The sequence below is a fragment of the Vipera ursinii genome (assembly GCF_947247035.1).
Source record: "Vipera ursinii genome assembly, chromosome: 7".
NCBI lineage: Eukaryota > Metazoa > Chordata > Lepidosauria > Squamata > Viperidae > Vipera > Vipera ursinii.
In genome coordinates, this window is record NC_139521.1 from 57,228,035 (window position 1) to 57,254,459 (window position 26,425).

General features: G+C 40.2%; 1 protein-coding gene across 1 annotated transcript in view; it reads right to left on the minus strand.

The window, feature by feature from the left end:
- TET2 (tet methylcytosine dioxygenase 2) overlaps positions 1 to 17,391 on the minus strand; it is an 83,723-nt gene extending 66,332 nt beyond the window's left edge. The window contains exon 1 of the mRNA XM_083367057.1: positions 17,333 to 17,391. The gene's annotated coding sequence lies outside the window, so the exon portion shown is untranslated. The remainder of the gene's footprint in view (positions 1 to 17,332) is intronic.
- Positions 17,392 to 26,425: the final 9,034 nt, after the last annotated feature.

Sequence of the window (26,425 nt, forward strand, 5' to 3'; positions counted from 1 at the left end):
TAGAATGCCTTCAGATCTGTTCAATGATACCTTTTCTACAGAAAGAAAATTGTTGTATAAAATTGGCTTCTAAACATAATCCTTCAATACCTGCAGCTCACTTCTGTTACAGCAAAAGGATGGATCATTCAAGCTTAAGGTGTGGTTTTGCTAAACCTGCTGGACAAGAATTCATTCTTCCTTTTTACTGTTTAGATGACAAACCCATGACGGCATCTGTATTTATTCTGGGACACAAATCTAAACTGACACGCAGCAGTTGCTTTTTGGAAATCTAAAAAGATGTATTTTTCCCTCTGAATATTGCCTGAGTCCCCTAACTGTTATACTTAGTAGATTATTACTACTAATAGAAAACTACTTCCAAAAATATGGATTACTTCTACATGGGAGCAAGGGGTTAGACTGCTATGTCAAGTTATTGTAATTTGGTCCCTGTCAGCTCTGATACAGCAGCCCTGCTTTACATTTTCTGAAGTGTTTCCTGGTAGACTAATATAAGGGGCAGAATCCTCAGAAAAATCAATTATTTCATTATAGATGCACTAGGTTGCTACTCAGACTTTCAAACAATGAAGAAGATACCATGTATAGAATGTATATCCTTTACAGTTTCTCACAGATACTGAATAAAAGCCTACTTATAGAAATACCTTTTTCTTATCAGTCTATTTTTACACTTAAAGTGAATCTCTTTCCAATGTAGAAATATTCAAATTTAAAACCCCCACTTTCAATTTCAAGTGACTCAATAAAACACACATAAAAACAGACACCTTGCATCTGCTGCTTGTAAAAAAACTGGTCCTAGACGGGTCCCTAAATAGCATAACTTTTAAATCTTTTTATGATCTTTAGAGACAACTTATACCTTCATCAAGATTGATAAAATTGTTGAAATGCTGAATATCATTTTAAACACTGCTTCCTTGGAAATCTAAATGTACTAACATAGCCACACAAGGAAAACAAAAGAATTGAATCCATGATATATCCTAGAGTGAGATCTGTTAACTTCACAAGTGCATAGAAAAACTTGCAAATATGTTCTAATGCTACCAAAAAATAAAGCCCTTGAAAATTATACCATTCCTCAAAAAACAATAAATTGTATATTAGTTACTTTTGGTCATAATTATTCTAAATGTATGCTTTATAGGGTTGCCTTTATTACAGGAGTTGAAAAGAATAACAGATAAGCTCTATCTGCACTGAATTTTATTGGGTAAAAAAGTTGCACTATATTACTGTACAGTTGATGGATTTTAATATTTTGCTTTTACTGAAATAGTAATTGTTTTGTTTTCTATTTACCAAGTTGCAACTATGTTGTTTTAAAATAGTACATTACTTCAAAGGCTCTTGAGGTCAGAAGAGTGATGTAAATACTTCCAGTATTACATGTCTAGCCAGAAATAAGTCTCATTAAGCTCAGTGAAGCTTACTTCTAGGTTCACAATTACAGCCTTCAAACATTTAATTCTGTGCAAATGATTTTGCCTTTATCATTCCTGAATCTTAAGGGACTTTACAACTGTATCTTCAAAACTATTTGATTATGATAGTGAACTAATGCTTTAAAATATAGCCTTTTGTAGCAGGGCTCATAGCATTTAAAAATAGATAAATACCATGGGATGTCAGCAGTGCATATACCATTGGTTACCTAATTCATATAAAACAACAGTTGAAACAGTCAACTTATTTTAGCAAATAATCTAATGGGATCAGCAGAGATTCACCTCTACAGTTTGCATATATTTAAGGACACTGAACACAACAAATCTGGGAAAATGAAAGATATGATAGAGATATTATTAAAATGTATGGAAAATGACAAGAATATTTCATGTTCTGAATTTATCATAGATTTTGCCCTTGAACTTTTCCGGTTTAATATACAATTTCATGAGCTTTTGATAACGGTGGTGCCAACTTTATCTCATAACATTTTATTCTGTTTTTTAATACTTCCATTTAAAGTAAGAGTAAAATGTGTTGCTGATTTTCTTTCAATATATATTCTGAAGCAACTAAAATGAGATACAACAATGTAATAGAACTGCAAACCATCTACACACTATGAATTCATTTGAACAAACATCCAACTTGAAGCTTCCTCTGTCAGTTGTAATGCTAAGCTATAATGATTAAATTCATTCATGGTATCAATGAGATTCTATATTCAGAACTTCTAAAGTAATGGGTAAGTATACCACATTCCTTACAAAACATCATATAATAATGCTTTACACACACTTTATATGGGATACTATATGGATGCTGGAGTAATTAAGGGTTCAACATTAGCACTGTGCAAATCCTTTGAAAAAAGTATTTTGCCAAGGGCAGAAGTCTATACAAAGAACATTTCTTCAGATTAATAAAACAGCCATGCCTTTTTAAAAGAATGCACAGCTGTTTCATAAGCTGCTCCTTGGTTTCTGAATGAGTGTATATGTACATCGCTTTTGCTCTTTAAAGGATGCACACAGTCATATTCAGTGTACATATTTGATTAACATCAATGACTGTTGTTCACTCAAGGTATGATAATGTTGGGCAACATTCGCATTAGTCATTTACATTTCCCCCTGCATTAATTTTAATCTAATACCATAATAGCTAACACTTATATTTGAAAATCAGTATTAATTTAAACACTACATTTAAGTTTACATCTGTGATGAGCTACAAAATATCTCTAATATTTACTTTTACAATTTATGTTACTTTTACAATTTAGAAGTGGCAGGAAAGAATATGAATTATGTTGCCACAAAAATAACACTGAAAATGTAAAACTGGTTCCAGGAGTGCAAACAAAAATAAATGTATTATGACAAGAAGTTGTTTTTAATATGCTATAAGAAAAGAAAAATCTGTTATGACTATATCTATAAATACAAGAGACCAGCTTTTCTTATCATTAACATGGCATTCACAATAAACTTTTAGGATTTTTCACAGCATGTATGGAACCTTAACATATGGCAAATGAATTGATTAACACTCACTGGTTTCATTATTACCACAGGTTGTGTAAATACTGCATGATTTCCAGTGAGACTTCTAATAACTACATATGATCCTGCACAATATTCAGCATGCTGCACGCAGAGCAAGTCTGTTGAAGATGAAGTCCTTTACATAGCTTGTGGCTTGGGCAAATATTTGCATTTGCAAGCAGCTCTTCCAGTCTTTCTTTCCAAAATACAATTTAAATATCAAATACATTTTAATAACTAAGAAGATCTTTTGAGAAAATGTTCATAAAATATTCTAAATCACAAAAGCTTACAGTACAATACGGAGAATACATCATTACATTTATTCTATATTCCTGATGCTTTTGCTCATGACATCGAAAATAGCTGCAAAAAGGAACGTTATCTGCTCAGGTATATCTAATGTGGAATTTCCCAGGCTCTGCTTTTTTTCTCGTCCAACAGTTTTGCTGAGACTACACCAACATCTGCGATCCAGATCATTTGGCCAGCCTGATACTGTACTTGTTGGCTATTACATAACCAGCCTTAGGAATTCTGGGATCATGTTTGTAAACATAGCCATGTGCGGCGGCCACGTTGTCAGACGACAAAATGACCTGGAGCTGGAGCTCTGGAGGTACTCTGACGTGACATGGTTTATGCATATAAGTAAGCTGTCTTTGTCCCACAGAATAATGTGAGGTTCTATTTGAGGTCAACGAGTTCTCTTGTCATAGCTGATAAGACGCTGTCAAAAATTTTTCTTAAAAACAATTAACTTTATTTTTAATTCTAAAATGTGTCTAAGTTCAAGGAAAGGCTAAGTTCTCTGCTTTCTTCCATTACAATTAGCTTTTTAAAACAATTTGCACTTAGAGAAAGAAGATTAATCCAAAGAAAAACATTCAGCCTTATTTAGCAAATAATATAGAAAACATTTTAACTATTTCTGCTCAATTTCAATGTAGCTAATTATAGTCAGTTTATTGTACATACAAATGGTCCATTGCTAAATCTCACCTTTCAAGGAAAAAATAACTTTAAAAAGCAATTATAATCAGTACAAATGTTTTAGAATGGCAAACAAACCTGGCAACATTTCTTTAACAAATACAGAAACAAAAGGAACCCTAATTTTTAAAACAACTCAAATATTAGACATTACCTTTTCTATTTTCTTGTATTCTATTTACTAAATGGAAGTGTTTTCAACATTAAAGTTTTCATATCCACCATTTATCTTATAATAAATTAGTGAGATTATCATAGGATTATTTTATTTCAACCTGTTCCACAGGGCTACCCATGGTTTAGTAAAATCTGTCTGTCTGTCTGTCTATCTATCTATCTTTGTCTCATTCCATTAGTTTGAAATGTCATAAGCTTAAATTTTTAGACAACAAGGAGCGAATAAGTATGTGATTATGCACTGTTACCTTTATTTTATATGAATTTTTAAAATATATTGTTTTTATGCTTGTATATGTGTGCTACCCAGTGATATGAATTGGGCATCCTTATAAATTCTCTTTCTCTTTCTCCTCTCTCTCTCAATTAAATCTACTGAGCATGAGTAATTTACACCAGCGGTCCCCAACCTTTGCAGCTTGGTGACCTGGCTGGAGTGGGAACGAGGAACTGGGCTGCCCCCTTGCACAAGCTGAGCTGCACGTGTGTGCATGTGCGCCGGCCTATAGCTCACACAGCCTGGTTGCAAATAGACCATGGTCTGGTAATAAGTCATGGCCCAGAGGTTGGGGACCCCTGATTTAGACTATTTAAATCTGGAACAAGGAAAATCTATAGCCTTCATATCAAGCCAAGTCAAGGACTCTCACTCCATCTCACTCACAGACCAGCAGTGATCATGTGTTATGATAACAGAGTATAATAAATTAAAAGGGATATTTTTAAACAGTGGTCATTCAATAAAGTTACTTAAAGTGCAGAAAATGTAATAAGATATTGCATACCTATGTTTGTTTTAATAAATACTTTAAAGAACAATTAAAACTATTACTCTTGGCATAGTTTCAAAATCAAGTCCCACTGAAGGAAGGAGGATTTTTGAGAATTAAATATATTTATGTGCTTGCATGATGGCCGGTACTAATAGTTCTCTGGGCCTGCCACATAAAATATATATGGCAAGTTGGTTCAAAAGTATTATTATTTGTGGCTTGCTGTTTAAATAGGAGAAAGCACTGACTGCTTTAATAACTTTAAATTGGTACTATCCTGTCCATCTCACTGGCTTATACACACTAAACATTCTAGCTAAAGAGAATCCCAAAATAATAATAATAATAATAATAATAATAATAATAATAATAATAACAACAACAACAACAACAACAACAACAACAATACAGGCTTTTAATAAGACAGATTACATTCCTGCTTTCCAATATCCATTGTTTCTTTTATTTATAGCATTCAAATATATTGCAGCTCTGGCTAACATATGCCAATTGGATTGTGCCATACTTTTTACAATTCCCCAATCCAGAATTTACTTATCCTGACTTACATGTGTTTGTAATTGCAGGCTTTTTATTAGCCCTTTTGGCAAGCTAAAACAAATATTTACTCACTATGTCACACGGTCTCTAGCTTGCACTGCCCAGTTCTGTGTCAAGTAGTGACGCTTCTATTTTTGGCTCACCACAGATGACCTTACTGTATGCTACACAGCCGAGTATCACCAGAACAAGTTTTTGTTTTAAAGGAAGGCAACTTCCCCATCCCCCACCCTCCTAGAATATACTGTATATCATCCAGCCTGCATTAAATAAATGTTGATTGTGGGCAGTAGCGAACAACACACTAGAAATTGTACACTACTGCAGACTAATGCTGTTAACTAGTGATATGTTGCGCCTGCTTGGCTATTACACAACAGCTTTTGAGGATTCTGGGAGGGTGTTTGTAAACAGTGTAGCCATGTGCGCAAAGTCCACGTGGTGTCTTTACTCTGTCTGGATCTGAAGAAATGCTGAATAGGGCAAAATTCAGTCCATAGTAGAACAGAGGCAATACATCTTACAATTTTTACAGAAAGGTCAGTCCTGGAAGGTATTTGAATTCTGGAAGCACAAGAAACATTTTCAATACTAGTTTTGCTGTCCTCACTCTGAAAGAAGACCAAACTGAGTACTGATCTTCAATGATTACTAAATGGGTTACATGAAGGCAGACTACAATGCAAATATATTTAATGCCAAAATAGATAAAAAAGGTAAGCAAAAAGTTGCAAGGGTTACCTGTGCTTTGAGAGGGTGGGGGTTAAAATTATCAGTTGAAACAAAAAGCCTGGAATTTATTTTGAGAGTTTATTATTTATTAATGGATAATAGAAATGTAATCTTTACCAAAAGATTAGTCCTTCGGTGGTGGAAAGATAAATTTATGGGCCATACTCTGTGGATTGAAGACCTACTTTAATGTTACTTTATGTACAATTTATGTACATGTTGTTTATTACCATAGATTATATATGGGAATTATAATGAAATAAAGTCTGACTTTATTTAAATTGTTGCATAAAATTTTATGTGCAGTACATACATATATGTGTGAGAAACTCTTATACAGATGATTTTGGTTAACATTTTACTTTCTTCTTTGCTGATGTTTTATTAAATAAAATGTGTTTTTGTGTACACACATTAATTACACTGTGTACATATGTAACAATGATAGCAAAACTTTGAATGTAGTGAGACTAAAACCTCTCTCCTGTGAGTCAGGCATAAGACACGGGCAGGGTAATTAGTAGTTGAATTCAACAGATCCTACTCCCTGATAACTAAAATAAGAATAAAGTTTTATTTTTCCAAGCACCGAGTTGTTCCAAAAGATGTTTACAGTAGAACTTGAACACACTAAAGAATATTCAGATTCAGCTGTAGAGTTTATATTTATTTGGGAATATTTGCTTTCAACTAATTTCATTATGAATTGGGATAATTCATAATGGAGATTTTTTTTTTGTTTAAAGCCATTATTCCTTACAGATAGTCCTCGACTTTCAACCACAATGAGGCCCAAATTTCTGTTGTTAAGCAAGGCAATTTTTGTCTCATTTTGCAATCTACTTTTACCACAGCTAAATTAATCACTGCAGCTGTTCAGTGAATCATGTGGTCATTAAGCAAATCTGGCTCTCCCCATTGGCTTTGCTTGTTGGGAGCTGGCTGGGAAGGTTACAAATTGTGATCACATGGCTCCGGGACAGTGTAATTGTCATAAACGCATGCCAGTTGCCAAGTGCCCAAACCTTGATCATGTGACCATGGGGTTCCTGCAACGGTTGTAAAGTGTGAAAGTCATAAGTCACTTTTTCAGTGTCATTGAAACTTTGGTAGCTAAATGAATGGCTGTAATTTGAGGGTTAACCTGTATTCTCTTCACTTCTGTGAAACTAAATGTTTGAAGATTCCTACTTTTCTACCCTCAGGTGTTTTCAGGTTCAGGACTCTGGAGAAGGGCTCCTATAACAAATGATTTGTATTTATTTCCCATAAATGCTCCCTGTATATTTTCCATGTTCCAGTTCAACTGAAGCATTGACCACACATATTTTCAATGGGTTCTGTTTTTGGAGTTATCTTTAAAGCATGGAAAATACAGGCATGGAAATAGGATGATTACTAATCTACCACTTCTATCCAAACCTCTGTATATTATTAACCATTATTTAATGTTATTGAAAAATAAAAGTTCAATGTTTTCTGCTCACAGTTCACACTAAAGTCTTCAAAATTCAATCAGAAAGAGATTGAAAGCTATCAATATGGGATAAAAGAATACATTCAAGAGTATTATTATATATGGCTATAGCCACAATGCCTTTCATCCAAATTTTGCAGCCTGCTTGGCAGCTTACTCTCTAATATACTGTATTAGACCTAAATATCTCTGCCAATTGGGATACACTATAGTTTCCTTAAATACCTCAGGCAAATGAACAAAACAATTTACCTTGTTTTGTAATTACACCAATGGCAAAGCACTGTATAATATACATTACTGCTGTATTATTACTGACAATAATCATAATATAGATACACAAAAGGTCTACACTCTGTCAAGACACCTAATCAATTTATTAAGGCTTTTCAGGCCACCATCTGTTGAAAAGCAAGACTTAATTTCCTTCTAATGGAGATTCATTCGAACTTGGGCAGCAAGATATATACTAAGTATTCTAAATGAGTCCATCAGCCTTGTGATTCTATAAAGATGTGCACAAGATCCACTGACTATCAAGTTCTATAGTCCATATTCTCTATGTCATACAAACTCAGTTATTTCACAACTGTCCAGATACTACAGGCTTACTTCAATGAGATAACCTAAAGGAAAACTGTTTAGATTACTTGAACAAAAGTGTATAATAATGAAGAAACTCAAAGTATGAGGGCAATTCGAAAATAAACCTGTTTGGTTATCAATGACACTCACAGATACAGAATTTTTATTATGCACATTAGCAAACTACAATATTCCATTACTTTTTGACATAATTGCCATTCAAATTGAAGCACTTGTCGTAACATCTTACAAGGTTTGAAATTCCTTAGTAGTAGTCACTTGGTGCCAAATCTGGGCTATGGTGTGTGTGTATGATCAAAAACATCCCAATGAAACTGCTTCAAAAGTTCTTGGGTGTGTCTAGCGGTGTGCGGGCATTAACATGAACCAACACACCAGAAGTGGTGCCATAGAAAATCCTGCCAAATATGAAGAAGCCAAAGGAGTACTGCAAGTGAAGCTCATGGAGCCTGGTTCGACCATCAATTCAGAAGTCTACTGTGAAACGTTACGAAAACTCAGATGAGCCATCCATAACAAGCATTGGGGCATGCTGACTTCTGGTGTGGGGTTGGTTCATGACACATCACTAGATGCACTCAAGAACTTTTGAAGCAGTTCCATTGGGATGTTTTTGATCAAACCCCCCCCCAGCCCAGATTTGGTGCCAAGTAAGTACTACTAAGGAATTTCAAACCTTGAATGGTGATTATGTTGAAAAGTAATTGGAATATTGTAGTTTTCTAATAGGGTATAATAAAGTTTTCTGTAGTGTATAATAAAAATTCTGTATCTGCAAATTGCCCTCGTATAATAGAAAGTTCTGTTTTTGCAGAACTTTGCAAGTTGTATCATGGCATGCCAGGATAGGATAGTCTCTTGTTTATAAATCCCTATCCATCAGCGGTAGATAATATCTACCTTAGCCATCTAATACTACTGTATACTGGATATTCCTAACAATATAATTCCTTATCAAGTAGCTTTCTGTATAATAGGAGAATCTAGAAAATAGTTTGCCTAAAGTCACACTTCATAGGTTCATTAGTGTATAAATGGATAGCTCCTCTTCAATATTTCAAATTCTTAGTAACTAATATAGATCAGGACTGACAGATGTTGGTGCTTATCATTCACGCAGCTAAGTTCTGGAAGTGGAAAATAGCATCTCAGCTCCAATGCAGAGAAGAGACTTTTCAATTCTGTACAATACACAATATAGAATCAGTAATATCAGGACCATTTAAAAATAAATTCTTAACTAAGTTTCTACAGGTCAAGTAAAATACTGTATATTTGCTGTTACCTGCAAGTCTTAATAACTAGATATACATATGTAAAAATCCTTTTAGTTTCTCTCTAGTCATATGATTACTGCATTTCTGATTCAGACTGCAGTCAATTTTTTATGATTCATAATGCATCCCACTGCGTTTCAGAACCAGCATATCTAGCAAATTGCCTTTTTGAATGATGTCACAGCACTAAGAATTGGCAAAATGCCTTTGCAGCAATCAGGAAACAGAAATAAATCAATAATTTTATCTTGTTAGACAAATTAATTTGTGACCATAGCCTCATGTTTCTTAGATGGTTATCAAGTCTTTTTGAAACTAAAAATGACTCAAAAGTCTTTAAAAGACCAAGAAGGGAACACAGAATAGAGATATGATTGCACTATTCAAATACATTAAAGCAGGGGTGTCAAACTCGATTTCACTGAGGGTTTCATCAGGGTTGTGGTGGACCTTGGGGGCCAGGGTGGGCGTGGCCGGGGTGGGCATAGTGGGGGTGGGCGTGGCTGGAGTGTGCGTGACCAACTCAACATTTCTCATGTTGGGAGGGACCTATGGTGGCCCAGGCCGGGGTGGGGGGATCGTCTTCAGTCGAGGAAGACAAGACCAGGGTGAGTACTATACCCTTGTCCACCAGAGGAGCCTTGCTGTCCCTCTCAGGCCTTGCAGAGGACCCCCAGAGATGCAGGATGCCCAGAACCCTGGGCAGTGGAGGGCAAGCGCCTAGTCCAGCCTTTTCCAAGGGGGCACCTGGCTGCGCTTACCTTCTCCTCGAGCCTGCTGCTGATTGGCTTGCTCTCCTTGGCCAAGTTGCTCATGGTGTGTGCGGGAGGGCAAAATGTGTGGGTCAGAGGGAGGCCCACTCCCTCTCCCTGCAAGAAGACCAAGCTTTGTAACCAAACCATCCTCAGCGATAGGATGGGAGACCACAATGAGAGGTCAGGAGGAGACAAGGGGATGGCGAAAGGGCAGCAGGGCTGCTTGTGGCCAAGTGCTAAGGCAGAACTTCCCTCAGACCCTTCCTCCCTCTCATTATAATTTTCCTTCCTTCCTTCCTTCCTTCCTTCCTTCCTTCCTTCCTTCCTTCCTTCCTTTTCCCTTTTTCTTCTTTTTCCTTCCCTCTTCATACTCCTTTCCTTTTTCTTTCTTCCCCTCTTTCCTTCTTTTTCCTTCTTTGCTCTTTCCCCCTCTTTCCTTATTTTTCTTTGTCATTCCTCTTTCACTTTCTCTTTTCCTGTCCCTTCTTGGATGCTCAAATGGAAAAGGGGAAACCTACATCGTGATCAAATGCCACTTTTGCTAGTAGTCTGTGGCCACTTAAAAGACTGAGAACAAACCAGGTTCAGTTTATACTGTTTATACAGACAACAGTATAGCAAAACTGTCAAAATGGTGGCTCCCTTCCTTCTTCCCTTCTTTCCTCCCTCCCTCCCTCCCTTCTCCTTCTCATCTCTTTCCTTCCTCCGCGCTCAGGAAAGGGTGATGGGAGGAGGAGAGGTTGCCAGCACTGCCGGTGTCCATGCTGCCACTGGCCATCACTATCCCACATGGGCGGGGCTGGTCCCGGTGAAAGGGAAGCCTCATGGCTACGAGGCTAAGTCAGCGAGTGGGCCATGGAGGTGCTGGTGGGAGAGGGGGTGTGTGGCACTGATCTACAACCTGGTTGCGTCCATCAAAGCCAGAACGTGCTCAGCCTTAGATCCATGGGGCAGCCCTGGAATCAGCAAGGAGCTGCCCCACTGCCTTGGCCCTGTCCCCTGGGTGTGAGCACAGGAGACGACCAACGTTGACGTCCTGGGTGAAGTCAGCCTGTGGGGTAAGACAGCCAGCAGGGATGACAGACTCCACCTGCTCACAGTCTCTGGCATGCATGGCCAGGGGATAGGATGGGGCTGCCTATCGCTAGTTCCAGGGCTGCTCCGTGGATCTAAAGCTGAGCATCTTCTGGCTTTGATGGCTGGCACCGGTCAGCCTGGGCCAGGCCAAGGTACCATGGGCCAGTCCTTCGCTGTTTCCAGAGCAGGTCCCCAGGCCAGACGGAATCACATGGTGGGCCGAATCCGACCGACGAGCCTTGTGTTTGGCATGTCTGTATTAAGGAGATACACAGATGGTCATAAATTATTCTCTATTATCCCAGACTGGAGGACATGGAATAAAGAATTATACAGGAAATCAAATTACACTTAGATGTGATGAAAACCTTCCTAATACCATAAAAGTCAGACAGCTGAACATGCCACCTGGAAAAGAAGCATTCATTTCATTGGGTGCATTTAAAGTCGTACAGCCATCCATTGTGAAGCTTTAATTGGAATTTTTGAATTAACCAGAGGGATGGCCTTCAGGGCCTCCATGACCTTTTCTATGATTATGCAAATATACAGAGTTGGCCAGTAATAACCCATATTAAAGTGAGAAAGCTATCCTATAACAATGGAAATCCTAGGGGAAAAATTTCTGAAGCTATAGCAGCCGAGTGAGGTCATCCAAAGTAATTACAGATATAGTAAATCTAGACTATCTTCACTCACAAAAACATAACTACTAATTTTTGATAGGCAAAGACTATTTGTCAGTTACTTTTGAGCAGTTTACAGCATTTTGTCATATTTATTTTCAACAAGATTTAATAAGTAGTGTTATATTGCTCAATATAATGATATATATGTAATGGTAGTGATAATATAGCAGTTGGTATAGCAAAAGCACTTTGACTTATATACCACTTCATAGTGATTTACAGCACTCTCTTAAGCAGCTTTATACCCCCAACAATCTGGGTCCTCATTTTACCGACGTTGGAGGAATGGAGGGCTGAGTCAACCTTGAGACGTTCAGGATCAAACTCCTGGTAGTGGAGGAAGAATTAGCCTGCAATACTGCATTCTAACCACTGTGTCACCACAACTCTTCAATATACTTACTTTCATGAAGTAATATAATTTTCTAATTCCAGGGCTGATTCTCACTTGTGTGTTGCACATTTGGATGTAACATGAAGGTTAAGAAAGTAACACACTTGAACATAAAATTTTAGCAGAAGAATAAAATATACATGAAATAAATATCAATAATCTCTATGGGTCTTGCTGGGATTGGCATTTTCATGGACATAATGGATATTATTCAAAAAAAAACTTGATAGAGCTTAAGCTCATCTGTCCAAGACAGCAAGATCACTACAACTATAAAACATATATGGTTTGTTATCTTTATGAGCTTTCTGTTGTTGGGTTATTTTTAAGAGTTTGAGGAAAGTAGTATATTTAAATAATAGCCAAACCATAAGGAACAAGCCAGTCAACAAATCCATTAATTACATATAGAGATTTGTTTGTAAAAGAATAAGGTTGCAAAGCTGTTCCTGCTGAATTATGAATATGGTTGTAATATAAAAATTATCCTTAAAATAAGAATAATATATAGTATAAAACTTTTTGCGAACATTAACTTTAAAAACTTTTTATGCCTGTTTGAATTTCAAACGGGCAACCTATTAAGTTTACATTTCTTCTGTGGTATTTACTGCCAAGAAAACAATTATTCAGACTTTCAAAAGTAATTCTGAATAAAGCAGCTTCATGAAGTCTCGATAATCATAAAGTAGAAGATGATTGTGGTCATAAATTAGAGGCTAATTATATAGTAAAGATAAACTTTAATCAAGTTGTACAGTTTGTACAGTTCGAAGTATTCATTTTATTCAATAAAATACACATAACTGTGAATTTTTTGTTTTCAATGGAATCTTAGTGGTAAAAATGTTTTGACACCAACAATAAAGCTACTACAGTGTAGGAGTTAAGGTGTTGTACAAGAACTGGGAAGATCCGTCTCCCTGCAGCTCACTGCATAACTTTGGGCCAGTAACTCCCATTTGGACTAGGTCAGGGGTAGGCAGCCTTGGCTCTTTTATGACTCGTGGACTTCAACTCCCAGAATTTCTGCACCAGCTGGGTCAGGAATTCTGGGAGTGGAAGTCCACGAGTCATAAAAGAGCCAAGGTTGCCTACCCCTGGACTATGTCATAGAATTGTTGTTGGTGTGAAGAAAATGGAAGGAAAATTGCTGAACAATATGTGGGCTATAAAGTGAGTGAGTGAGTGAGTGAATAATAGCAGGAAGCCCAAAGCACATTCATTTGCCAAAACCTTCCTAGCCATGTTGTATAGATATTCTGAATGTCATTTTCCCAATAAATTTGGATGGTGTCAGCTTCAGGATAGTTAAAGATCGAAAAGAAAGATTCACTGACTGCAACTTAAATCATTATGTTAACCAATGACAAAATTATTGCTTATAATAATAGTTCATGAAGTGCAACATTTTTGGCTTCATGAGCCAGAACATCAAAGCAATAGTTTCATATTGTTCTGGAACAAGAACAGTGCAGTTATCTTATGCTTAGTGGGTGAAAAAATCACTATTTTTAACCTACCTAGTAAAAAAAATTAACATTCTTCAAAAAAGTAGTATATTCCTTTCTTCCCCCAACACACGTACATGTGTGTGTGTGTGTGTGTGTAAAATATAAAATAAATTAAATATCCTCAAAAAACTCTATAACATGTTTCATACCATGATAAAGCCTTTTCCTATTAAAGAAAAGCTTTCAATGGTATTCTGTGATAAGAAGGAAATATTTAAATTTCTTACATTGATATGTACTGTATACACTAATTGTATATTGGTGTATTCTTTAGGACTTCAAGAACACTGGACTCAACCATTTCAGATGGAGAACATCTGTTTATTTCTTTACAGCCAAGGGCCATGTAGATAGTCACAAAAATTGTGCAGGCGCTAATTAAAAACTAGAAGTGTTTGAGGGAAAGGTGCCATCAAGTATTAGTTTTGGTGGAGAGGCAATAAAAAAATTAAATCCAAACTAAGAAAAAATAACATTCTCTTAAGATTCCAAACAGAGACTCTTCTAATCTGTCAATCAACAGAGAACAACAACCAATTGCACTAAACCTCGAAAGAAACATGAGGAACATGTAGAGGAAGCTTGGGAGGAAATAAGCATGAAAAAGCAACTAAGAATTGATGAGCATGTTCTGACTGAACCCCAGGATTGGACACAGGTTCCTGTCAGTTTAATTTCAGGTTAACGAAGAAAACAGTGAGCTGGAAGTAATTATTTTACATGTATTAATATCCAGACATATCTCTATGCAGCCATGCATGTGAAATCTACAACAGTAACTGAGGACATGGACTGTATTGTAATGCACAGGATCATTGTGTATACTGAGTTCAAGTATGATCTTCAATCAATTCCTTTTTCTAACTAAAAAAAGGCAGTGCGTGGACAGAAGCATTCAATATCCAAATATTTGAAGATTTTAATACCTAAGTTTCAAAGAAGCTTGATATACATTTAACAGCATTGTGATCAATTCAGTCATTGATAGAGAAGTTCAGTGTACCAAGGGACCATAAACAGCTTTCTTCAAAATTGAAACCTATCTATAATTTATATAATTCAAATAAATCTAGCAACTTATATTGCTGTTTTTGAGAAAGAAGGGAGAATGCTAATTCTTAAATTCACAGAATAATTGCCAGCATACTGTAACTGAAACAGTCCAATGAGTTTTATCTCAGCCATTCAAGGGTGTACTCTAAAAAGTCGGCAGCTTGTCAACTTCAAGAAGGATGGCCAAACTGAGAAAGGTGACTTTCAACAGGTAACGTGAATTCCTTTGCCTTTTTATTAGCCCTATAACAGACCTTTTGTGATCCGTCATCATTAACATCTATCTGCTGAATTTGTTTGACAAATAAGCCCTGTGATGTCCTCTTCTTCACTGAACGTGCCATCACAAAATACACATTCAATTAAGCCACTGAATTTACAAGCTACTACTATTCTGTCTTCCCACCCCTTTCCAATCTTAGCTGGCCATTAAAATGCAAATGCAATGGCCCCATTAGCTGACAAACAACAGCCCTGCCTTTCTCTAACACAGAGAGACTTCTCTTCGTTTTAAAAAATGTGAAACAAATCTCTATCTTACATCACTTGCCATGTTGTGCTATCAGATTTTGCATCTGCAAATAAATGCTCACTGTGGAAAGGGAGGGAGGAAACACTCAAAATGAGATCATTAAGAGTGGATGCGTCTGTAAGCCTCGGTTCAGTTCCCTTCCTTCCTTATCTCCAACTCCCACCAACAGCCACAAAAAGAATACTGTACCCATGAGAGAGAGAGCTGATTCCACGTTTTTTTCTCTTGACAAAGCTGACACGCACATAAATTAGCTTTGGGGAAAAACTTAGCTCGATTGAAACAATGTTATAAAAGGCTTCCATTACAGGTCCAAAGTATCACTTGAAGAGGTAAAGGTGGCTTGGGATTCTTTTTCGTGCTAAAGCGAAACATTCTGCATCTGAATGGAACCTTCCTCGCCAATATTATTTATAATCGAGGTTGTCACGAGGCAGTCATTTCTGAGGGACGCGTGTTTCTGCGTTTTTCTGGACGCCACATGGAAACAGGCCAGCAGTTATTATGACAAAATAGTAAAGCCATAATATATAGATCATGGAGACGATACTGTTAAATGGAGGGGGGGAGACCTTATGTTTCCAATTCTCTTCTTCTCTTCAAGGATGGCACCTCAGTTTCCTCAGGCGCGCTGACCTTCTAGTCCTCAAAACTCCACAAATCTCCCTCTTTTCTCCCCTTCGGCCACCTCCCCCCCTCCCCTTGCACTGCGCCTGTCTTTGTGTCTGCTTGTCACTCACCGGTAAACCAAAATGAAGGTGCAGTCATGAAAAATACAAAGGCAGGAGAAACCTTCGTATAAACAATAATAATAATAATAATAATAATAATAATAATAATAATAATAATAATAATAATAATAATAATAATAATAATAATAATAATAAAATCGCCCAGCTATCTCGCTTTCTGGCCCAGCAACCATAACGCTCAAGAGACTTCTCTAGAGTTTGCTTTCTGCTGAAAGATCGCACACCCGCCACTTCAGAAAAAAAAAAAGATAAAATTCTGAAAAGTTTTGTCCAGCTAGCCCAGCCATTGATTTCCCCGGGTTTTTTTTTTTAAGCTACCGTCCAAAGTGCTCCCACACGCCCCTCTTAGGAGACGCTTTCCAGAATAAAGCCAAAGAGATGGAGAAGTCCGCACGTGTGTGAACGAGAAACATATATTTAAAGGGCGGAGGAAGGGAAAGAAGGCAAACCCCCCCTCCCAAAAAAAAAGGAGAAGCGCAACTTAAATAAAACGAAGAACTTTCTTAAAATGACAAGAGTGACTTCCCTAGAAACGGACGGAAATAACCAGCCACCCCTCCACGGTTGCGGAGCAGAGCTCAGTAGCAAAAGTTCTCAAGGCGACGGCGGCGCGTACAGAAAACAGGGGAAGAGAAACGCGCGAGCGAGCGAGCGAGCGAGGAACCTCTTTCAAACCTTCGCTTTAAAAATCCTACTTGACAGCCCTGTTCCTATTTGACACCTGCAATTTTCTCTTCTCTCCTCGCCCCCCCTCCCACCTTTGTACTTAGTACTGCAAGGCTTGGAGAGTTGAGTGGGGAGCTTCCCCCATTTTTTCCCCCAAAACTGTCTTGTAAGTCATTGCCACAAAGCTCGACAGATAACGCAGGGAAGGGAGAGGCTGGAGAAGGCAGGGTGAATGAGAGAGAGAGAAGAGAGAAGAGAGAGAAGAGAGAGAGAGAGAACGTGAGAAGGGCTCTGACCTCCTTCGGCAGTCCCTCCGCCTCGTCGACTCCAGCCAAAGCAATCTTGCCTGCCTTCGATCCAATCCTAAAGGGCAGCCATCTTGCTTCCTTCTGCTCCTTTACGAAAGCAGCCTTGCCTCCGCATCAATATTCATAAGGCCGTTTTGACGTCTGTTCTCTCATCACTCGATGAAGCCCCAGCGACGCTCCCACTGCCGGACGTGACTGCCATGCGAACGAGTTCCCAGACCCGCCGGGGAGAGGTGGAAGGGGACGAGCCGCCGCTTCTGCCGGCTCCGGGGCGGGCGAGAGGCCGACCCCCGCAACTGTCTCCTTGTGGGGGCGGGGAAGAGCCCCTTCTGCTGAGCCTACCCAGGGAAAGCCAAAGAACTACTTCCCGGAAAATCTTTTTTATGGGGGTGGGTGGGTGGGAATTATTTCACAAACTTGTCCCGTCCAGGCTGCACAGTAGACTCTCTAGTATTGGGGGGGGGGGGGGGCGAAGGTTGCAAAGTCCGCCAAGCTGCGGACTTTGCAAACTTTAGGGCGGAGAAATAGCTTGGAAAGGGGGGAAAACGCCAAGGAGAGGAGAACCGGTCTCCTAAAACGAGTGCTGGCTGGAGCTCCAGCGGCGGGAGACACTTGCAAAACAAAGGGCTCCAAACAAGGAGCTGTCATTCCTAACAGATGTTGTTTCCTGGTGGGCGGGAGGGGTGCGGAGCGCGGGGGGGGGGACACACACACACACACACACACACGCATCCTCGCTCCCTTTAAGCAGAAGGAAGCTTCCACAATGGCTCGCTGCCCAGCGTCATCCCATTCGCAAGCCCCGCCCATCGATTTCCATAGTCGGAGCTCATTGGTGGAGAGAGTCTCCGGGAGAACTCGGGGGGGGGGTGTGTCTCTTTCAAAGGTTGCCTCGGAACTTCCCCAAAGTCGACGAGGTCTCGCTTAGACGCAGGGGTCTTCAAACTTGGCCCTTTTATGACTTGTGGACTTCAACTCCCAGAATTCCTCAGCCAGCTTTGCTGGCTGAGGAATTCTGGGAGTTGAAGTCCACAAGTCATAAAAGGGCCAAGTTTGAAGACCCCTGGCTTAGAGTAACTCCTTGTGAATTAGTTGCGCCGGTCGAATGGCACACGCGTCCTTTTGTGCCACTTCCCTAAGCTCTCTGCGTTCCCCTCCCTCTCCCCCCCGCTTCCACTACCCTTGCACGGAAAGCATTATTCTCCTTCGCCCAACTTTCTTTCCAAACCAGTTTTTTTTTTAATCGAAAATCTAGCACGAATACTTTCTGGCGAATTGAATATTATAAAACCCGACAAAATAGATGGGGCGCGGAGTGGGGTGGGGGGGGGGAGGAAATCGAGATTTAACTATTGTCTTTCGTTGGGCAGAAAGTCCAAGTCGGTGCAGAGACTTGACAAGCTGGCAAAACTGGTATAGGGTTAAAAAAAAAAAAGCGACGTAAGTTTGGGGTTCCTGTTGCCGGCGGTCCTTGTCTAGAACTGCAAGTTGATATTAACAATTTCTTAGCAGTAACGTAGAGTTGATGACAACTTTAAGGAGATAAAGAAAATGAAATAATAGATTTCGGTCGAAATGGTCCACAAAATGTTTCAATATTTTATATTAGAATGTTTCTACGGTTTGTTTCTATTGTCTATCAAACCTAAGCAGAACAGTGGTATGTTATAGAAATCTTTCGACTATAACAATTGATAACTTTGTATCGAAACAAAGTAATAGAGATGCACATTGTAACTAGGAATAACTATTATTTTATAAATTGTTGATGAGTGCTCTTTTGAGATTTAAATAGATTTACAGCACAATCTCACAATTGCCTATCTGGGAATGCACCAGACTTTTTTCTGAATATATTTTTCTAAGGTGTGCTATTAATGCTTTGCTACAGAAGATTACAAGTAATGCCATATACAATTACAATAGATAGTATGTTATGTATTATTCTGTAAGGATGGAAAACAGTGGTAGAAAACATGGTGTCCCTCCCATTTTGCACAGTCAAACAATCCTTTGCAAAGATGAAAATTTCTGGAGAGGGAGCACCACACTGCCTATTCTTCAACTAACCTTTGGACATGGTGGGTTAAAAATGTCAAATCCACGAAAGTTGTTCCAGACCAGGGGTCTTCAAACTTGGCCCTTTTATGACTTGTGGACTTCAACTCCCAGAATTTCTCAACCAGTGTGCCTGTCCACAAGTCATAAAAGGGCCAAGTTTGAAGACCCCTGTTCCAGACTATACAACTTCATATTTCTAGGAGAAAGCTTTAATGTATTCTGTGGAGTTTACTTTTTTGACTGACATAAGTAGGAAAGTATAAGCTTTCACTGCCTAGAAGCAGTCCTAACAATAATGACAATGTGTCCTGTAGTAATGTGTTATGTGCCTATAGATTTTTCAAAAAGTGGTTGCTATGAGATGCAGAATTTCTTCTATTCTGTGTTTTTAAAATCACATATGCTTCAGAAACAGCTTGAATCCTGGTGACTTCAGGAACAGATCCATACAAATTTCTTGGCAATAATATAGTAGCGGGTTTATTTTTTTAAAAAAATTCCCAGCCTGATCTAGAGCCCAATGAATCCCACAAGGTCTCCCTTCCAAGTATTAATCAGGTGTAACCCTCCTTAGCTTCCAGTTGCAGGCAAGGCTGGCCAGGGCTACCATCCACTAAGACATCCTTATTCATAAAAACCTTCAACTTAACATGGTTTGCAATTTCCTAGGACAATTCAGGCCACTGCATATATTTTATAATTAGAAAGATAATTATAGAAAAACATCCTTGTAAAACTGTACAAATTATTTTGTATCTACAGTATATCTGCCATTGTTATGTTTTTCACAGACTTTAATAATCCCAGGTTTAAAATTCAGCATTATTGTTCAGGTTTTATTTTCAAAAGGCTGCATATGCTGCAACTCAATGAAATGCATAGGATTACAATTTGACAGTACAATCCACTATCATTATCATCATCCTGAATCAATCCACTCCAGGATGAGGTTTCTTCACTAAAGATTGTATACTACAGTATAGTCTATTAAAATAGTCCAGCACAGGCTACCATACAGATGTTTTATTTCTTCCCAGTCTATGGCTGAGAGACAGCAACTGACCCAATATCACCCAGTCACTTTTATGTCTTGATTTTCCTGCTCCTATTTTGTGCTTTCCTCCTTATATCCCCATTGACTTTCACAATTGAAATATGACTACAAAGATAAACAACTAATTTATTTTAGTGAACCTGCTGCAATAATAATCATGATTGCTTCTTCATATCCTGAGCAATTCAGTGTTGGGGCTTGTGGAGAAATAGGCCTGTAGAATCATTTTACTGGAAGGGACCTTTGAGGTATTCTAGTCCAATCCCCTGGCCAAGGCAGGAGACATTAATGTATTCTGGACAAATGGCTATCCAATCTTTTCTTGAAGACCTCCAGTGATGGGGCACCCAAAACTCCAGCAGGCAAGTTGTTCCATTGATTAATTGTTCTGTCAGGAAATGTATTCTTAATTCCAGATTGGATCTTTCTTTAGTGAGTTGCCACCCACCCCATTGCTTCTTCTCCTGCCTTCAGGTCCTTTGGAATGTAAGTTGACCCCCTTCTCTTTGTAACAGCCCCTCATGTACTGGAAGAAAACTAACAAGTCACCCCTAACCATTCTTTTCTCTTTGCTTTCTGTATTCATTTTCATTATGTTTAGTAAAGCAATCAGTAAAATCACCTTTTCTTCATGTTCGAAGTCTCTGCCCGCCCTTCTCTCTAACAGGTGGTTCTTGTCTGTCTGAAATCTTCTTTGGCTTTCTTCCAGCTTGGAAAGAAGCCTATCCTCCTTTTCTTGCCAATGTTTCTCCATCTATGCCATGACATCTGCTGATCTTTTTTGTGCCTTTTCCCCCCTCCCATCCACAAAGAAGCAGTTGCTATGACCTATGTAGCCTGCAATTCATTTTTTTTTTTAAAAACATCACATACTTCCTATAAAACATAAGATATAATTTTGTTTTGCTACATAATGAAAGAAAATACATTCACCTATTTTCTTTTATTTTTGAAAAGCAGAACGTGACTGCATTCTTGAAATGCTTATTCTGTAGGTTTGGCCTGGCTATTTTTAAGAAGGTTCTTGTGATAAGATTCTTATTTCTTAAGGATTGATAAAGCTACAATAACCCAAAAAAGCAACAGAAATTAGCCCTTTAATACAAAGTGTACATCTTATGCTTTCCTGAAGTAGCTTGACTTCCAGGCTGACTTCACATATTTCGATTAATATCTGTACATTTCCTTCCCACCTTCCTTCCTCATTAAGGACCCTGACATATTATAGAATGAAGTACTTCATTTTCACTGAAGCTTATTCAGACCCTCAAAATAAGAGTTCAATGAAAGTCTGCCCTACTTATTTCCAAACAGGACTAATTTGGGTTTATAGTAGCCTTAGGCAGCTTACAAACTAAGGTCTCTTGTTAACACAATATATAATGCATAGAAGTATCATGTCATAGCAGAATGTAAACTTTGGCCAATCATATCCTTCCAGGTTTGAATCATTCAGAAATGCTGACTAATAAGTGAAGATATCCAGTATATTTTAAATATTGCACCATAAATTAAGCTGAAATGATGCCAATGTATCTTGTTAAACACATTCATCCTTCAAAATTTAAATGTATTTCTAATTTTAAAAATTGTTGCCAAGAATGTTTTTATTAAACAGTTGTTAAATATGTCTGTCAGTATCTACTTATGAATCTACTTAGAAAGTCATGAGGATTAACATCCAAGAAGGGATGTGTAGAATCTCAGCCTATACAAGTAAAAATTAATAATATGCAATCAATTCTAGAACTTACATCCATAGAAGCTTGCATAGGACTATATCTTAAATAACATCATTTTGCTTATATGCAGACCAATTATTTTCTATTGAATTAAGAGTCAGGTTACATTATCAAATTAACCAGTAGAATTAATATTAATACTTTACAAATACATATAACAAATATTCTCTTTTGTTTATTATAAGTATTTGTAAAGTACTAATAATATTAATTCTATTGATTAATTTGATCGGTAAGCTGACTGTGAATTCAATAGCAAATAATTGGTCTCCATGTAAGCAAAATGACATAATTTAAGATATAAGACCTAAAACCAGATTGATTGACAACATCAGCAAATATTGCAGGCCCAGATGGAAAAAGAAAGCTCAAGACTTATTGGCTGGAAATATGCAGAAGAGACCTTCATCCTGCAGTTTTAGACAAGTGCTAAAATGATATAATACACCTCAACCAGTTAAAAGTAAATAGTTTAATGCATTTGTACAGTATGTGAAAACATTCACATATAATGAACACCAAAAGTATTTGGTTTGTGATTGGCTGAGCAGAATCACAATTTCCCATATACTGTATACAAATGAAAAAAAGAATCTAACTCTTCCTCTGAAGCATTTTTTTTTAATACTCTGTGACCACCTAAATGACACTGAACAGCAATTTTTAGTATTCTTCATACTTGATCATATTTTTCAACAGTCAATGGGTGGCCCTAGGTTTGTAAGTAAAATAATGACCGGGAGTGTCATCTCCGCTCTGTACAAGCGGTGAGACGCTCCGACCCTCTGTACTTCCCCGGAGGACCCGGGAGCGAAGGTGTGCAGCCTCCTATGCTGAGGCTGGTCTACCTGAATGCCAGGTCCGTAGCTAACAAGGCACATCTTGTTCGTGACCTAGTGGAGAGCGAGCACGCGGACCTGGCTTGCATCACGGAAACCTGGCTGGGCCAAGAGGGTGGTGTCCCTCTAGTTGACCTCTGCCCGCCAGGTTTCCAGGTGCTGCACCAGCCTCGGACCCACGGGAGGGGCGGGGGAGTGGCAGTTATCATCAGGGAATCCCTTAGCCCGCGAGAGATCACCGTCCCTCAGATGGTCGGGTGTGAGTCTCTCCTACTGAGATACGGCCCGGGAGCGCAGTTGGGCCTGCTGCTAGCATACCTACCACCTAATCGTGCAGCAGCAGCCCTGCCCGAGCTACTCGATGTCCTCTCAGGGTTGGTGGTTGAATTCCCAAGACTCATGGTCTTGGGCGACTTTAACCTACCGTCCCTGGGAGGATCGTCCGATCTGGCTCGGGAGTTCATGGCTTCCATGACGGCCATGGACCTGTCGCAAATAATTTCTGGACCGACTCATGAGAGAGGCCACACCCCAGACTTAGTGTTCTTGTCTGGACGGTGGCGCGATGATTTCGGTGGGGGTGCCACGACTGTTATGCCCCTGTCATGGACCGATCATCACCTCGTGCGGCTAGACTTCCCCTTTGCCACCCCCCGCCGTGGGTGCACGGTGCCAACCAGATGGTACCGCCCTAGGCGCCTAATGGACCCTGATAGGTTCCAGGCAGCGCTTGGGGACGCACATGCACTCCCTGCTCACAGCTCGGCGGATGCCTTAGTGGAAGCCTGGGAGAAGGCAGCCACGGAGGCTCTGGACCGAGTTGCACCCATGCGGCCTCTGACCCGGCGCAGATCCCAGCGAGCCCCATGGTTCACCGCGGAGCTCCGGGAAATGAAGCGTCGGAGACGGGGCCTAGAGAGCCGTTGGAGATCCAGTCGATCCGAATCCGACCGATTGCGATTAAGAAGCCTCACCAGGTCTTATCTCGCTGCGATAAGGGTGGCAAAATCCAACTACTTTTCCACCCTCATCGCGTCCGCAGATAATCGCCCGGCTGCCTTGTTCAGGGTGACTCGCTCCCTACTGAACCAAGAGGTGAGGGAGGAACCCTTGCAGGGTCGAGCCGAGGAATTCGGTCAATATCTGCTGGATAAAATTGCTCGGATCCGAACCGGCCTGGACTCCAACTGGGCTGAGTTGGAAGAACAAGACATGGACAGTCTTGTCGACGTCACCTGGGAGGAATTTGATCCTGTGACTCCCAAGGAAGTGGACAGGATTATGAGGAGGTTGAGCTCCTCCACATGCTTACTGGACCCGTGCCCTTCCTGGCTGGCATATGCAGCTCGAGAGGGGACACGAGGCTGGTTCCTGGCGGTCATCTCCGCTTCTCTGAGTGAGGGTCACTTCCCCACCGCCTTGAAGGAGGCGGTGGTGAGACCTCTCCTCAAGAAGCCCACCTTGGACCCATCCTCATTGAATAACTTTCGTCCAGTCTCCAATCTTCGCTTCCTTGCGAAGGTTGTTGAGAGCGTGGTGGCGCACCAACTCCCTCAGATCCTGGACGAAGCGGTTTATCTAGACCCGTACCAATCGGGCTTCAGGCCGGGGTACAGCACGGAGACGGCATTGGTCGCTCTGATAAATGATCTCTGGAGAGCCCGGGACAGGGGCCATTCCTCTGTCCTAGTCTTATTAGACCTCTCGGCGGCTTTCGATACCATCGACCATGGTATCTTGCTGCGACGCCTCAGGGGACTGGGAGTGGGAGGCACGGTTCTGCGCTGGTTCTCCTCCTTTCTCCAGGGTCGCTCGCAGTCGGTGTTGGCAGGAGGACAGAGGTCGACCCCGAGGCCTCTCGCTTGCGGAGTACCTCAGGGGTCGGTCCTCTCGCCTCTCCTGTTCAACATCTACATGAAACCGCTGGGCGAGATCATTCGCAGCTTTGGAGTAGGGTACCATCAGTATGCTGATGACACCCAGCTTTTCATCTCAACTCCAAACAACATCAGTGATGCCCTCGACGTGATGTCCCGCTGCCTGAAAGCGGTCCGGGAATGGATGGGGAGGAACAGGCTTCAACTGAACCCGGACAAGACTGAATGGCTGTACGTACCGGCTAGCCAGGATACTCAGAACATCCCATCCCTTAACATCGGGGACGAGTTACTACCCCCTGTTGATAGGGCCCGCAACCTGGGTGTCCTCCTTGACTCGCAGCTCTCCCTGGAAGATCACATAGGAGCTGTGACCAAGGGGGCCTTCTCCCGGGTTCGACTAGTTCGCCAATTACGGCCTTATCTGGACCTGGATGCCTTACGTACAGTCACCCATGCTCTTGTGACCTCTCGCCTAGACTACTGTAACGCTCTCTACTTGGGGCTGCCCTTGAGATCCACTCGGAAGCTTCAACTGGTGCAAAGTGCAGCGGCGCGGACACTCTTGGGAGCCTCCCGATACTCCCATATCACACCTCTCCTCCGTGCGCTGCACTGGCTTCCAGTTGCCTTCCGTGTGAAGTTCAAGGTGCTGACAATGACATACAAAGCCCTACATGGCATGGGTCCGGACTACCTGCGGGAGCACCTTCTGCCAATGTCAACGCCCCACCGTCCTGTGCGCTCCCACAGAGAGGGCCTCCTCAGGGTGCCACCGCTCAAGGAATGTCGGCTGGTGGCCCCCAGGGGGAGGGCATTCTCAGTGGGTGCGCCAGCCCTCTGGAACAGCTTGCCAACCGAAATCCGGATGGCCCCCGACCTCCGCACCTTCCGGCGCGAATTAAAAACTTACCTGTTCCAGCAGTCCGGCCTGGCCTGATAGCTCTTATTGGGGTCCCAATTTGTATTTTACTATTGTTTGTTTTTCACTACGGTTCATTCTGTATGCCTATCTTATTCTGTACACCGCCCTGAGTCCCTCGGGAGAAGGGCGGTTTATAAAAACAAATAAATAAATAAATAAATAAATAAAAAAACCTGGAGTATTTCATCACTTATGCATTATTAAAGGGAAAGTGACAATGTTATTTTTGAGAAATTAGGGTGGGTTTTGTTTTTTTAAAAAATAGGGTTTCTCAAAGCTCAGGCTCCAGCTGAATAGATCCATCAGTAGAGTCGCCTATGGCAGGGGTCTCCAACCTTGGCAACTTTAAGACTTGTGGACTTCAATGCTCAGAATTCCTCAGTCAGCTTTGCTGGCTGAAGAATTCTGGGAGTTGAAGTCCACAAGTCTTAAAGTTGCCAAGGTTGAGGACCCCTGGCCTATGATGTCTCCTGGTGCTGGACTTCAATCTTTATAATCCTGAAAAGATTTCACATTTTGAGAAAACAAAAAAGAGATTGACATACAAGGTGACATCGCTCTTGATTAACATTCATATAAATAA